Source organism: Rhinoderma darwinii, chromosome 9 (genome assembly GCF_050947455.1).
Source record: "Rhinoderma darwinii isolate aRhiDar2 chromosome 9, aRhiDar2.hap1, whole genome shotgun sequence".
Lineage (NCBI taxonomy): Eukaryota > Metazoa > Chordata > Amphibia > Anura > Rhinodermatidae > Rhinoderma > Rhinoderma darwinii.
The window spans coordinates 61,815,023-61,830,527 of NC_134695.1; the positions used below are offsets into that span (position 1 = coordinate 61,815,023).

A 15,505-nucleotide genomic window follows, 5' to 3' on the forward strand; every position below is an offset into this window, starting at 1 on the left:
CCCATGCTACGTCCCTTTTGGGGAAAATTTTTTGATCTAGGCAACAAGCTTTTCCATACTGAGGTTCCGACCTCGGCCTCCATTGGATTGCTTTCCATGGTTCCTGGATCACTCCCACACCTCAAAAAGGGGATCTTTCGACATTTCCTGACCTCGGCGAGAACGGTGATACCTCGTCACTGGAAGTCGCACACTGTACCGTCCCTGAAGGAATGGGTGACAGAGGTGAACGGGATTATGAGGATGGAGGAGTTGCTGTCCACTGATAGGGGCAAATCAGTGCTCTTTGTCCACACTTGGGCAGTATGGTCTGGATTCCGGGGTGGGGCTGATCTACCTCTATGGCTGGATGGAATGTTCTGAACGCCTGATATAGCCTAACTGAGTGCGCTGTGTCCGTATGTATTTCCCTTTGTCGTCTGGTGTTATGTGTTGTGTGTCTATACCTTTAAAAGTGCTCTTATATGTACCACTTCTCACTTTACTGGGGGACAGTCTCCCTGACTATTGCACTGTCTGGATGTGAACATGGTACAGTTATTACCGTTACGTTTCTATTATCACTCAATTTTGATAGTTGGGAGGCTACCTCCTCATGATGTTCATATACATGTATTTTGTAATGACGGGGCTAAGGAAACAGACAAGTGAGCCCTAATCTACCCACCACTCAGTCCCTGCCTACTTGCAACGACCCGCCCTAGGCGACGGGGTACAACTGGGCGACAGTCCCTACGCTCAATAAGTGCACGACAGACAAACATTCAAGGGTACACAGAAGCAAGGGAAAAGCGGCAGTTGCCCACGGCAACACCGAGAGCAACAAGAGTGGCGAACGAGCCGAGTCAAACCAGGAGTGTACGAGGTACCAAACGCAGAGCAGGAGAGTATTGAACAAGACGAGTCAAACCAGTAGTGTACGAGGTACCAAACGCAGAGCAGAAGAGTAGTCAGTAAGCCAGGGTCCATATGAAGCAGGGTCAAATAGATCAAGAAGCTGCAGCAGGGCCAGGAAACCAAACGAGAAGAATCACAAGCAAGGAGGAACAGGAAAGGCAGGTATAAATAGACAGAGGGTGGGAGCTAGCTCTGTCTGGCCAGGCTGTGATAGGCTCTCCCACTCCTAAGCCTGCCATCCTGAGTGGTGGAAGATGGAGTCAGTCTCACAGACATAGAAGCAGGTGCAGACTGATTACCTATGGGCGTCGACACAGAAGCTGTGCCTGGCAGATCCTTAACATATTTATATATTACATATTGTTATTATAGCATGAAAATGTATGTATTGCACTGTGTGCAAATTTCTATTTTTTGCAAATATGTGAAATTTTTATATCTTGTTATATTTTCAAAATAAAAATCTTTGATAAAGAAAAAAAAAAATTTACAGTTGACTTTAGTTTAGTGTGACAGTTCATAGATGTCAATGGAAAGTGACTGTGATGTGTGAGATTCTCTCAACCTGCCCATTGGCTTCTCATCGTACAATCCCCATTTCACTTTATGTTCAATTTTCTGCCTTTTTCCACTTTAAACCCTTAAGGAGGCAACTATTTTGGGCCTTGAGGACACAACGATTTCTTTGTTTTTTTCATCACTCCGTTCCGGGAGTCATAACGTTAACATTTTGCCGTCAACGTATAAAAGCTTGTATTTTGTGGAATGAGTTATATTTTTATGCCACCATTTTGGGGTACATATAATGTATTGAAACATTTTTATTAATTTTAATTAGGGTGGGAATAGAAAAAAAAAAAAAAACACAAATTTTTGGGTTTTGTTTTTACGGCGTTCACTGTGCGGTCAAATTATTATTTTTTACTTTATTCTGTGGGCCATTATTATTATAGCGATACCTCATTTCTATAGTTTGTTTTATGTTTTACTTCTTATTCTTAGCACTTTTTAAGAAAAAATAAATATAAAATAGTTTTTGTGTCCCGTTTTGTGTTGTGTTTTTACAAGTCTTTACTTTATTTTATCATCGACGAAGCTTTATGACAGCTTGTTTTTTTGCGGAATGAGTTGTAGTTTTCATTGGCATCATTGTGGGGTGAATAGGATTTACGGATTGCCTTTTATTCCCTTTTTAGGAGAATACAATTCTTCCAAAGTTTTTGTTGGTCTACCATGCAGGATAAATGACTCGTTACGGTTGGGGCAATTCTGACTTTTTTTTTAAATATAATTGATATATTTTTTCAATAATAAAGCATTTTGTGAGGCCCCATGCACACGACTGTAATTTTGATCCTCAATTATGGACCGTAATTGCGGATCAAAATACTGATCCATTAATTTATATGGCCCACGGATACCTTCCCGTATATTTCCGGAAAGGTGTCCGAGCCGTAGAAATCATCCGCAAAAATTAGAACATTTTTTGATTTTACAGACCATGCTCCCATACTTTATAATGGGAGCACAGCCACGGGTGATTGTCCGCGGCTTGCTGTGCCTGTAATCACGACCCTGATTACGGCTACGGCCGTGAGCAGGAGGCCTAGTTTTATTTTTCTACGGATTTTGTTTTTTAACATTTTCTTAACTTTTTTTTTTCTACATTTTTCTTCAGCCCACTAGGGGACTTGACAATGCGATAGTTTCATTACTTACATAATACGCTGCATACTTCTGTATTGCAGTGTATTCTGCAGTGTGAATGGGCATCCTATTAGGCAACTGCTCTGGCACGGCCTAATAGGCAAACACACATCGTAGACCTGGGGGCCTTCACTAGGCCCAGGCTGCCATGGCAACCCATTGGCACCCCACAATATTGTCGTGCATGTCCCGATCGGATGATAGAGTGAGCTTCCTCCTTATGTTTAACCACTTAGATGCCACAGTCACTATTAACCGTGGCATCTGAAAGGTGAAATGTCAAGGATTGGAGTTACAGTGAAGGAAATAAGTATTTGATCCCTTGCTGATTTTGTGAGTTTGCCCACTGTCAAAGACATGAACAGTCTAGAATTTTTAGGCTAGGTTAATTTTACCAGTGAGAGATAGATTATATATAAAAAAAAAAAAGAAAATCACATTGTCAAAATGATATATATTTATTTGCATTGTGCACAGATAAATAAGTATTTGATCCCTTTGGCAAACAAGACTTAATACTTGGTGGCAAAACCCTTGTTGGCAAGCACAGCAGTCAGATGTTTTTTGTAGTTGATGATGAGGTTTGCACACATGTTAGATGGAATTTTGGCCCACTCCTATTTGCAGATCATCTGTAAATCATTACGATTTCGAGGCTGTGGCTTGGCAACTCGGATCTTCAGCTCCCTCCATAAGTTTTCGATATGATTAAGGTCTGGAGACTGGCTAGGCCACTCCATGACCTTAATGTGCTTCTTTTTGAGCCACTCCTTTGTTGCCTTGGCTGTATGTTTCGAGTCATTGTCGTGCTGGAAGACCCAGCCACGAGCCATTTTTAATGTCCTGGTGGAGGGAAGGAGGTTGTCACTCAGGTTTTGACGGTACATGGCTCCATCCATTCTCCCATTGATGCGGTGAAGTAGTCCTGTGCCCTTAGCAGAGAAACACCGCCAAAACATAATGTTTCCACCTCCATGCTTGACAGTGGGGACGATGTTCTTTGGGTCATAGGCAGCATTTCTCTTTCTCCAAACACGGTGAGTTGAGTTAATGCCAAAGAGCTCAATTTTAGTCTCATCTGACCACAGCACCTTCTCCCAATCACTCTCAGAATCATCCAAATGTTCATTTGCAAACTTCAGACGGGCCTGTACATGTGCCTTCTTGAGCAGGGGGACCTTGTGGGCACCGCAGGATTTTAATCCATTACGGCGTAATGTGTTACCAATGGTTTTCTTGGTGACTGTGGTCCCAGCTGCCTTGAGATCATTAACAAGTTCCCCCCGTGTAGTTTTCGGCTGAGCTCTCACCTTCCTCAGGATCAAGGATACCCCACGAGGTGAGATTTTGCATGGAGCCCCAGATCGATGTCGATTGACAGTCATTTTGTATGTCTTCCATTTTCTTACTATTGCACCAACAGTTGTCTCCTTCTCACCCAGCGTCTTACTTATGGTTTTGTAGCCCATTCCAGCCTTGTGGAGGTCTATGATCTTGTCCCTGACATCCTTAGAAAGCTCTTTGGTCTTGCCCATGTTGTAGAGGTTAGAGTCAGACTGATTAATTGAGTCTGTGGACAGGAGTCTTTTATACAGGTGACCATGTAAGAGCTGTCTATAATGCAGGCACCAAGTTGATTTGGAGCAGTAACTGGTCTGGAGGAGGCTGAACTCTTAATGGTTGGTAGGGGATCAAATACTTATTTCTCTGTGCACAATGCAAATAAATATAGATCATTTTGACTATGTGATTTTCTTTCTTTTTAATATAATCTATCTCTCACTGGTAAAATTAACCTAGCCTAAAAATTCTAGACTGTTCATGTCTTTGACAGTGGGCAAACTTCCAAAATCAGCAAGGGATCAAATACTTATTTCCTTCACTGTATCTCTGCTCCCAGGCTGTTGCATCAGAGTGCCAGCCGTAATATACAGCTGATCAACTCTTTGTGAATGGTGCGAACAATCCCTGTGCTGTACATACATTTACAATGCCTGGTTGCATATCATAAATGTACGGTGAATGTAGGCAAAGCGGTCGTGAGCATTTACCATAGGTTTATTGTTTATGGGGCTAAGTGGTTGACACTATCTTTGGGGGCACACTCTGGCATTGCTTATGGTCCACTCTATTATTGGAGGCACTATGGCTATGTTACTGTGGGTGTTCTGACTATCATCATGGGGGGACAAGTATTTGGAGAGCAGGACTTGTGCACAAACTTTTCTTCGTCCTGCGCCACATCTTAAAGGGGTATTCCTATCTAGGAATGTTGGGAAATAACTACACCCCGCCGCACAGGAGAAAACAGGATCTTCGGTGTCATGGCAGTCAGACCCCAAACAATTTGTAAGTAAGGGCATAACCTAATGATATGCCAAGGTCCTTTTTACATGGCTCATATGAAAATGAGCGCCGATCAACAAGACAGCTCATTGATCGGCACAAGGAGCAATGATTGGTTATGTATGGGGACGAGCGATCGTCGTCTCCATATATTTCCATCATGCTCGGCAGCTCATCTCCCTGTTTACAGGGAGATGTGCGGACGAGTAGCGACCATTGTATTGGCCACAAAAATGAGCAGATCGGTCGCTCGTTCATCAGCTGATCGCTGCCCTGTATACACAGGGAAATGATCGGGAACGAGCGCTCATGTGAACGCTCGTTTGCGCGCTCATTGGCCCCTGTAAAAGGGCCTTCACTTTAGTGGAAAAAAAACCTTTAAATCTCCCTGAAAGCGTTATTACATAGTTATGTTATACTTAGCAACAATGTTAGAACCGATTCTGGAAAACCTAGGTGACAACCAGGCCGGCTTCCTAGGATCCTGAATGACACATTTGCCTAGTTATACAATAATAACTAAGATTTTCTTATCATTTGGGAGTCTGGAAAAAAGCTGTAATGACGGTTACAGCGTAGGGTAGATGTGTTACTGTATAAATTGTCCATTCAGGATTCTGGGTGACAAGCTCTATGGCAGCTGTAATGGTGGCCATATTGGTTGAACCCCAACTTTCCCAGGAACAGATTAAAATTAAGAAACGGTGGATATTTTTTTTATTTTTAGGGAAAAACACTTTAAAATGTGTAGTAATCAAAATAAGGTGCAAATTCCATGTAAAAAAAACTGGAGACGAGCACATTAACAGATTGATTTTTATTTATATTATTTTATGTTTTTTTATTATTGTATATGTTTTGTATTTCAGCTTTGTTTTCTTTATTTCCTTCCTCCATCCATGGCTAGTCTGGCCTCTGATCCCCTGTATGTCCTCCTCCTTCCCTTGTTCTCCTCTCTGTACACTTCTCTTTACTTTACTTTTCCTCACTTTACATCCGGGTTTTTTTCCCTAGGCAATGGGAGCCGCATCACACCCCGTTCCTTAGGCAAAGTGAAATAAATTCGCCGCACCGACAACGTCAAATAGTCCGCTCTTTTATTCGCTCCTCTTTCTTTTCGGTTAACTCTGAGTCCACACGTTTCCACACCCGACGGGGGTTTTCCATACCTAGAAACCTTCCGGTCAACTTATTGAATGTATTTGACGGAGGAATCCGTCCTCTCCAATCACACCCCCTTCTCTCCCTCCGCTCGCCGGCCGCTGTTCCTTTCTACGTCACAGGGGCCTGTGTATGCGCGTTCCCGACACCCCTCCCTGCTTTAGCTGATAGGACCCCGCGGGGACGCGCTTGGTAGAGGAGGAGAGGGGGGGAGAAGAAGAGTGCGGCGGAGGGATCCAGCTCCGGGTGCACTGCGGTTCGGGGAGGGAGAGAGTTCTTCTTCTTTGGCCATCACTTTCTCTTTATTTATTTATTTGCCCTAACGGGGGCAATTAATTCTTCCCGTTCCCCGGTGCCGCCAGCTTTGTCCCTTTGCTTTGTTGCTGGCTTTATACTTCACCTTATTGACTCCCCCCTCTCCTTTTACTGGGGGGTGTCCCCCCCCGTCTTATTTACCCCCAGCCTGTGTTGGGCCGGGGGGGAGCTGTGAGGAAAGATGTGGCGGTGACAGTCTGGGCTTCCCTCCCATGAAAGAAGAGGAGAAGAAAGAAACAAGAAGAGAAGGAGGAGGAGTGGGGAGCATCCCCGGCGACCCCCCCACCCCAGGAGCGGGGTACTCCTGCAGCAGGTGTGGGCCGGTGAAGGGGTGGCGGTGGTTGTGGGGGTCGCTCAGGCCGGAGGGGTGTTTACGGGGATGGGGGAGGTATGAGCGAAAACTTGAGAGTTAGAAGTGAGGGTTGAGCAGGCCCGGGAGCCGGGGAGTGTGGTGCTGAGGGGACAGCTGGGAGCCGTGTGTGTGAATGGACTCCACTAACTACTATGAAAGTGTGCGCAGCTAATACACAACTTGTGCGACATTTCTGCAGCACTTGTGTGACTCCGGATCCGTAACGTTACCGTGTGAGTGACAACAATGAGGAACCTGTGTGTGAGAAGCACAGATTTAAAGGGCAACTTCACTTTTAGTAATATTTCACCCTTTAAATCTACATTCCGTGTTGAACAACTTTACAAATACTTTGCTTTACTTATTATGAATAGATTTATAGTTATTTCATGTTTATTGTCACATTCAAAGCTGGTTGCCCTTGGAAACAGTGATTTAGCTCCGCCCCTTGGCTGACATGTGACCTAACAGTTTAGTTTTAACTGTAAGCCTACGTGCACACATTGCATAATTTGAGGAGGAAAATCCACATAAAAACTGCAGGTAACTCCGCAAGTAAAATTCACACTTAAGAATGCGTTTTTGGGACAAATGCACACTATGCGTATTACGTACGGATTTACCGCGCATATTTTCCTGCAGCAAATCCGCAGCTCAATACAGGACTGGCAGTGTAAATGACATTTCAAGAAATCTCACATACACGTTGCAGGATTTTTACGCACGGAAATTGGACTGCGGTGCGAATTTTAAAATCCGTTGCATGTCAATTTATCTTGCATTTCCGCCAGCGAATGGAATTAGACAAGTGTTTTTTCTTAAAAAAAGCACCAAAATCTGCTGCATAAAAACTCTCATATTTCCGCATCGGAATGTTGAAAAACGTACCTAAAAATGCAATATTAGGTGCAGATTTTACCTGCGGATTTGATGCAGATTTTCTGCACCAAATTACACAACGTGTGCATGTAGCCTTGATGTGTTTTTAGGTGCGTTTTTTTTACACTTTAAGGCTATGTTCACACGGAGTATTTTGCCTAGTTTTGGAAACCGTGTCGCAAAACTCTGCAAAAACGGCCCTAAAATGCCTCCCATTGATTTCAATGGGAGGCATCGGCGTCTTTTTCCCGCGAGCAGTAAAACTGCCTCGCGGGAAAAAGAAGCGACATGCCCGATCTTCGGGCGTTTACGCCTCTGACCTCCCATTGACTTCAATGGGAGGCAGAGAAAGCGTATTTCGCGGTGTTTTATGCCCGCGGCGCTCAATGGCCGCAGGCGAAAAATGGCGCGAAAATCGTACTCGAAAATCGGCGTGCAGGGAGAGGAAAATCTGCCTCAAACTACCAAACGGAATTTTGAGGCAGATATTCCTCCTGCAAAATACTCCGTGTGAACATAGCCTAATGCGGAAACTTGCAGCTTTTGTTGCGTTTTTTTTTTCTTTTTATAAACTTGTCAGATACAATTGTAAGACCCACGAGATAAATTGACGTGTTGTGGATTTTAAAATCACAACACTTGAAATCTCCTTTTCTTTGCAGTGCGTATTACGCTGCAGATTTGCCGCAGGAAAATCTGTGCGACAAATCCGCACGTAATACACATCATGTGCATGTGACCTAAAACGGGAGCTCCCATAATTCAATACTTCCTGAAAAGAAAAACACCAGTAGGGAGACGACCCACGGCCTTCTTCCGGGGATGCATTATCCGCAGTCGATCACGGCAACCATATTATACTCCCTGAACTGATCGCGCTTATGTTTACACTTGTGCTTTCTGACAGCGGACGTGCTATTTGGCCTGATAAAATGTTTATTGAACCACAGTTGAGTTTCCCTTCAAATATCAGAATTCAAAATGCAGCTTTAGGTGTGACTAGAGCGCAATTAAGTGTTTTGTATGCAGAACTGCTGACGATTTGTTTGGGAGCCGGCAGATCGTATTGGCCTGGGTGAAAGTGAACTGATGTGTTTTTTTTCATTGGGCGACTCGCTATTGTTTTTTCTTAAGACAATTTAACCGTCTGAACGTGCATGTTAATGAGGGGATCGGGTTTGGTAACTCCCAGCGGAACAATTTTACGCTAGCAGTTGTCTAATGTGTGTAAAAAGTATAACATTGTTCATAATCTGGAGTGATATACAAGGCTACTTTACTCTGTGACTTGAGCCGCACTACTTGTCTCCTTGGCACTGGTAGTGAGAACTTGATGTCGAGAAACTTTTGTGTCTCATTGAAATGCATTGACCACAATGGTCCTTGGAAATGAAACTTGTCTTGGAAGGAGTACAGGGTCCCAATGGCTCTATACTGCGGGGGGGCGCGAGGCACCATCCTATAGAGCGATTCTCCATAGAGCTGTAGTGTTTTATTTGTCCTGTGCAGTTTTGACATGAGGCCCAATGTTCTGCAAAGACGCAGCAGCTACAAAATGTAGGAAAATTACATCACAACAGTTTTAGGGTCCATCCATATGGCAAAGCCTGTACGGTGGTGCATGATTGTCCTCAGTGTCTATAATATCGGCCCCCTGTATGGTTTCTCTGTGATGCAACTTCTTCTCTAGAAGCTCTTCGTAAAGAATAGCTCCGTAATACGGCATGTGACGGATGAATCCGTGAGAAAACCTCTGGCTCATGCACATGACCGTATTTTTCTTCGGTGTGCTCACACGGACCCATTCATTTCTATGGAGCCATGTACACATCCGTGTTCTTTGCGGATCTGTTGTTCCGTAAATTATTAAAAAAAATAAAATAAAATGTCCTATCCCTGTCCGTTTTTTTGCCACCATTTAGGTCTATAAGTCAGCGAAAATAACGGACAGCACAGGAAAGCCATCAGTATGCTGTCTGCATTTTGCGGATATATTGCTAGGAAACGCCAGGCAAGTCCTATCACATGACCTTCCTATAGGTGCTGACCGCGATATATGGATGACATTTGAAAACAACACGGCCGTAATAAACCGACATATGGAACGGTTGCAGAGGCAGCTCTGAGGCATTAGGGACACAAATATGCACACTAGGATCGTAGGTTGGGGATACTGCAGCACATAAGTATCGCAGTATATTGTGAAAAAGATCCAACGATCCCTCGGGTTACTAATACAAAAAAAAGTAAAAATACAATTAAATAAGGGAAGGGATCGAAGGTTGGGGCTCGATCAATAGCAGCGGTCGTGTGCACGAGGCCTAAAAGGCACGCCAAAGTACAGTATCGCTCCATAGACGTCTACGGACGTTGTATTACGGATCCATACGACACAGAAAGTAAATATATATCGGTGGCGCATGACATTTCCATGTCAAAGAAAATTGCGCACATTAAATTGGATGCAGGTCAACTTGTAAGTATCATGCAAAACTGTACTTGAGTATAGTGAGTGAGCCCTGGCATTTCCACCAACTCCTGTAAGATATTCTACAACTTATGGCTGCCCATGTTCCTCCTTGTGATACTCCTTGAGTCTTAGGGTATGTTCACACGAGGGCGTCCGTAATGGCTGAAATTACGGGGATGTTTCAGCCTGAAACCATCGCCGTAATTTCAGCCGTAACGGCATGTGCAGGCGCTTGAACGCCGCGTCAATTACGGACGTAATTGGCGCTGCTATTCATTGGAGTCAATGAATAGCGGCTCCAATTACGGACAAAGAAGTGACAGGTCACTTCTTTGACGCGGGCGTCTATTTACGCGCCGTCATTGAACAGCGGCGCGTAAATTACGCCTCGTGTGAACAGACAAACGTCTGCCCATTGCTTTCAATGGGCAGATGTTTGTCAGCGCTATTGAGGCGCTATTTTCGGATGTAATTCGGGGCAAAAACGCCCGAATTACGTCCGTAAATAGGCCGTGTGAACATATACTTATCCATTATGTGCTGCAATGTCAGTCTATGGGTTATGAGGGCTTTGCTGTATACGGATACAGTCATCATCTAGTTATAGCCTATAAGCTCATTACAATTAGTGCTACAATTTATACATTTCCAAGCGTCCGTAATGATAATTGACCTATGTAAATGCAGAAAAAGATAAGTGATTATCGCTTATTGTCGATGAAAATGGGTTCGTAGTGCTCATAAAAATGGTGTTCTTGTTTGTTGCGTTGCTATTATGATAGAATTGGCATTCACTAATGTCCTCGTACTTAAAGTGTAGCTAAACGATCGGCAAACTTCTGACATGTCATAGTGACATGTCAGAAGTTTGTATTGGTGGGGGTCCAAGCCCTGAGACCCCCACCAATCGCTAGAATGAAGCGCTCGTGTGAACACTTCGTGTCTGTTCGGCTTTTTCCGGAAATAAATGTATCGTGTACGGACTCAGTAGAAAGTCTATGAACCCGTACTCCGATACATCGGCTTTCCGGAAAAGGCCGAACAGACACGAAGCGGCTGAGCGCTCACCCGAGCACTTCTGCTGCATCCTTCTAGCGATTGGTGGGGGTCTCCGTGTTCGGACCCCCACCAATCCAAACTCCTGACATGTCACTATGACATGTCAAAAGTTTGCCAAACGTTTAGCTACGCTTTAAATTTATATGATGATGTAAATGGCCATGTCTGGGTCGTAACGATTGTGAGGGTTTGGTGATGGTTTGTCAGTGGTTGCCATGTGTGTGAATGTGGCCATCGCACTGCGATCTCTTTTGGTGGTCACACAACTTTTTTAAGTAACTTAAAAATCACAAAAATGTTGCATTCCTAAAATTTTAGTAAATTTTTTCATTTTTTTTTTGTCACCTCCAGCTGTTTTCCCTATTCCCGTTCTCTAAACAAATATCTAAACATGTCTGTCTCTGTCTCTCTCTCGTCCCAGTAAGGGTATGTTCACACGGGCTATTTCCAGCCGTTTTCCGGGGCGTTTACGCCTCCAAACATCTGCCCATTGATTTCAATGGGAAAAACGGTGTACCGTTCCAACAGGGTGTTTTTTATGCGGTCGTTTTTCAAAACGGCCGCGTAAAAGAAACGCCTCGTTAAAAGTTGAGGTATGGGCCCATAGCACCCTATAGGCTCTGTACCACACAGATCCGTAATATATTTACGATCAGGATGTCTAGCTTTATGGTCTTGGCTACACAACTATTTTGGCCATACAGTTCAAGTGATTTGAGCTGCCTGTCTTTCTTTTTCACCCCCTAGGTCCTACATGGCAGCGTTCACTGTGCAGTGACGTGATGTTGTCTCCCATAGGAATGCATTGAGTGGTACAGTGTTATTCTTTGTGGCCATGAAAAGTTTCTTATGACTGCTATTTTGCAGGTCTCTATTCTGTTATGCACTGCATAAGTGTTTTTACGTGAGTAATTTGTGTCGCAGGTTTTTGCAGCAATTTTTGTAAAATACGAAATACTCATGTAACTACACCCTTAAAGTCAACAGAGATTAGCAGTGTTGTAAAGTTTGTGTCACGCTCATCTATTTTCTGAGTGATACCAGCATATCCGCTTGTTTCACCTGTATGAGCCGTGGGCCAAAAAAATCGCATTGCAAAAACGGGGTAAATCACGGGCGGTTTTGCCACTTGTTAAATCGCCATTCAGAAAAAGACGTCGTGGGATATCACCTATAGCAGTGCTTTAGTAGGAGGAGATATTGCAGCATTCAGAGTGCCAAGTTACTTGCTTAAAACTGTGTCCAGTCATCTGCATTTAGTTGGCCGCGGTGTATTTACATGCCAGTCAAGGATATGATGCTCAAAACTGTTCTGAGGGTTTCTTGAGAAGTATAAAGATACTGGAGTAGAGACACTTGGAAGAAAATGTTTCACGTTGTGTTACAAATCAATTTTTGGTAGTTGTTTGTAATATGTTCTCATATCGGTTTCCTATGAAAGCTTAGGCGTTGTTCACATCTGAGTTGAAGGCTCCATTAGGGGCCTTCGTCGCAGATCTGGGCGAGAATGTTTCCGGTAAAACCACGGACACCTCGACGGAACCCATTAAAGTCAATGGGTTCCACCAGCCGCCGGTGGTGTCAGTTGTGCGACAGAAGCGGCGCTTCTGTCTTTTAACTTGTTCTTTTCTGACGGAGCAGAACAATCGCATGCCGAACGCTGGTTCAAACATAGTATTAGGCCTCATGCACATGGCCGTGCCCATAATCACAGCTCGCAATTGCGAGCACGGCGGGCCGCATTTTCGGGCTGTGCTTCCGTAAAAATTATGGGAGCACGGCCTGTAAAAATCGAAAAGTAGGGCATGCTCCATAATTCCCGGCACGGTTCTACGGCACGGTTCTACGGCACGGACACCTATCCGTAGCGGTACGGGAAGGTGTCCGTGGCCAATAGAATCAGGCGTGTCCTTAATTGCGGACCGTGGAGGTTTTTTTTACGGTCAAGTGCATAAGGCCTTAGAGTTGTTAGTGAACATTAAAATTTTTACATTTTGTATTTTTTTTTTACATAGATCGTGTTGGGATTTAGGCAAACAAACACCACACGATAGCAACTAACAAGATCACTTCGTTTGCCCTGGAAAATTGAAAGCTACAACTTGATTGGCTACTGGGTGCAACTGTACTTGTTTTTGTGGAGGAGGCCAGGGTCTCTACCTCTGTGCATAAGACCAGGTTCACATCACGTTTTGCATCATGTTAAAATGTTGTCATTTTATTTATATATTTTTTTCATCATGTAAAAAAATTGGATTTCAAACCGGTTGGTGCAACAGGATGCCTGTCCTGTGGAATCCTGTTTCCATAGACTTGCCTTGTACAGAAAAACGGATCCGTCAGGATCCAGTTGTTCAACATTACAGAAAAAAAGACTGTTCATATCTGCAATTCTATTACCGTTAACGACGAAAATAACGTCAGTGACGGATCTGTCGCATGACTGACACCAATGGCGCCCCAATGGAATCCATTGACTTTAATGGGTTCCGCCAGTTTTCCGTCATGGTGTCCATTTGTATTGGACGGATCTGTGGCAGAGGCCCCCACGGATGTGAACCTAGCCTAAGACAGTTTTCGTTCGTTTGTCCTGTTACAAACAATGGATCCTGGCAGAAAATTGTAAAACGGGGAACAGCAGACACTGACCATGATGGAAGCCCCATCAAAAACCTACGGATCCGTTCAAAAATGGGGGAAAAAAACACACAAATTGACGTTTAAACAGGATGCTAAAATGTGATGTGAAAGGGGCCGAACGCCTTTTGGATTTGCATGTATTAGGTCCTATATACAAGACCATTTTAGGGATCCGTGTGACCTGTATCCATACGTCTTCTATGGGCCCGTACTGTACCTCCGATTTTACATGTTTTTTTTCTTGCATATGCTGTGAGTATCCGTGAGAAAAAAGTTGTGACCTTTAGAATATTTCTGCTATGAAAATCGCCTAAAAATCTACGGCAAATTGTACTAAATTAGCTTTTTTCTTTTGCATTGTATTTTGAAGGCAAAATCCGCTGAAAATCTTCACAGGGCTGCAATTTGTGTTCCGCTGCATGTCAATGAGGTTATGTAAAACCATTTTCTTCCAGTATACTGCACTTTGTTGTGGATTCAGCATCAACAATCTTCAAAAAAATAAGTTAAAATTATTTATCTATATACAGTGGGACAGCTTTCTCAATGTTTCACAACTATAAAATTGGAGTAAGCCCAGGTTCACACAGTACGGTTTTTAACCAAATGGAGTGGATACAAAAAATAAGAGGTGTTTTTATTTAGGGCCCACGCACAAGGCTGTATTACAGATATGTGTCATATGGATCCGTTTTATGGCGACCATGAAAATCTTTGGACCTACTGTGAACCTGTGTGGCATTGCTTCTAGAGAATAAGGCCGGATTCACACAAGCGTGTGCGTTTTGCGCGCACAAAAAAGCTACGTTTTGCGTGCGCAAAAGGTCATCAGCATATGGTGCGTCATCATTATCATTATGTTTTCATTCATAGTTTTTACTACTGTAGCGCGCGGCACCCGGAAGTGCTTCCGTGTGCCGAGCGCGATTTGCACGCACCCATTGACTTCAATGGGTGTGTGCAGAGCGAAACACAGGCAAATATAGGACATGTCATGAGTTTCACGCAGCGCACATACCCTGCGTGAAAATCACTGACAGTCTGAACGGCCCCATTCACTTACATAGGTCCGTGCGACGCGCGTGAAAATCACACACGTAGCATGGACGTATTATACGTTTGTGTGAATAAGGCCTAATACAGTGCTTCTCCAAGGCATCATGTGGCGGCAGAGGCAGTGCTTGCAATTTTGTAATCTGGAATGGTAGGGACTGTGTACTGCCGTGTATGAGGCCTTCTACCTCTCCTCGCTTTAAGCCATGTTCAGACCCTGCAGAATTTTACCATGAAACTCCACAAGTAAATCTTTGTTTATAAGCTAACATTACTGCGAATTTCACCCACATTATTGTAATGTCAAATCTGTGGTAATATCAGTTTATACATGTGGATTTACTTGTGGATTTTAATGGTAAAATTCTGCAGTGTGCGACATTGTCATGTGTATCGATCGGCCTGTAGATAGATGTGTGTTTGTAGATCCACCACATTAGACATGTGCAAATTTTTGCCCAGTAAGGCCCGTTTCACAGTGCGCTTTGCAGTGTCCATCGGAGGTATATGTCGGGAATATTCCCTGGTGTACACCTTTAACGAATACCACTCTGTATAGACATACAGTGACAACCATCGCCAAAAAGCTCCCCCGTTAAAAAAAACAAAAAAAAAACTATATGTTT

At 43.7% G+C, this 15,505-nt stretch overlaps 1 protein-coding gene across 7 annotated transcripts in view; it reads left to right on the forward strand.

Annotated features, from left to right (window-relative positions):
- The first annotated feature begins 6,298 nt into the window (after positions 1-6,298).
- Positions 6,299-15,505, forward strand: part of PHF21A (PHD finger protein 21A) — a 103,243-nt gene continuing 94,036 nt past the window's right edge. For all 7 annotated transcript variants that reach the window (XM_075837935.1, XM_075837939.1, XM_075837932.1 and 4 more), the window contains exon 1: positions 6,299-6,739. The gene's annotated coding sequence lies outside the window, so the exon portion shown is untranslated. The remainder of the gene's footprint in view (positions 6,740-15,505) is intronic.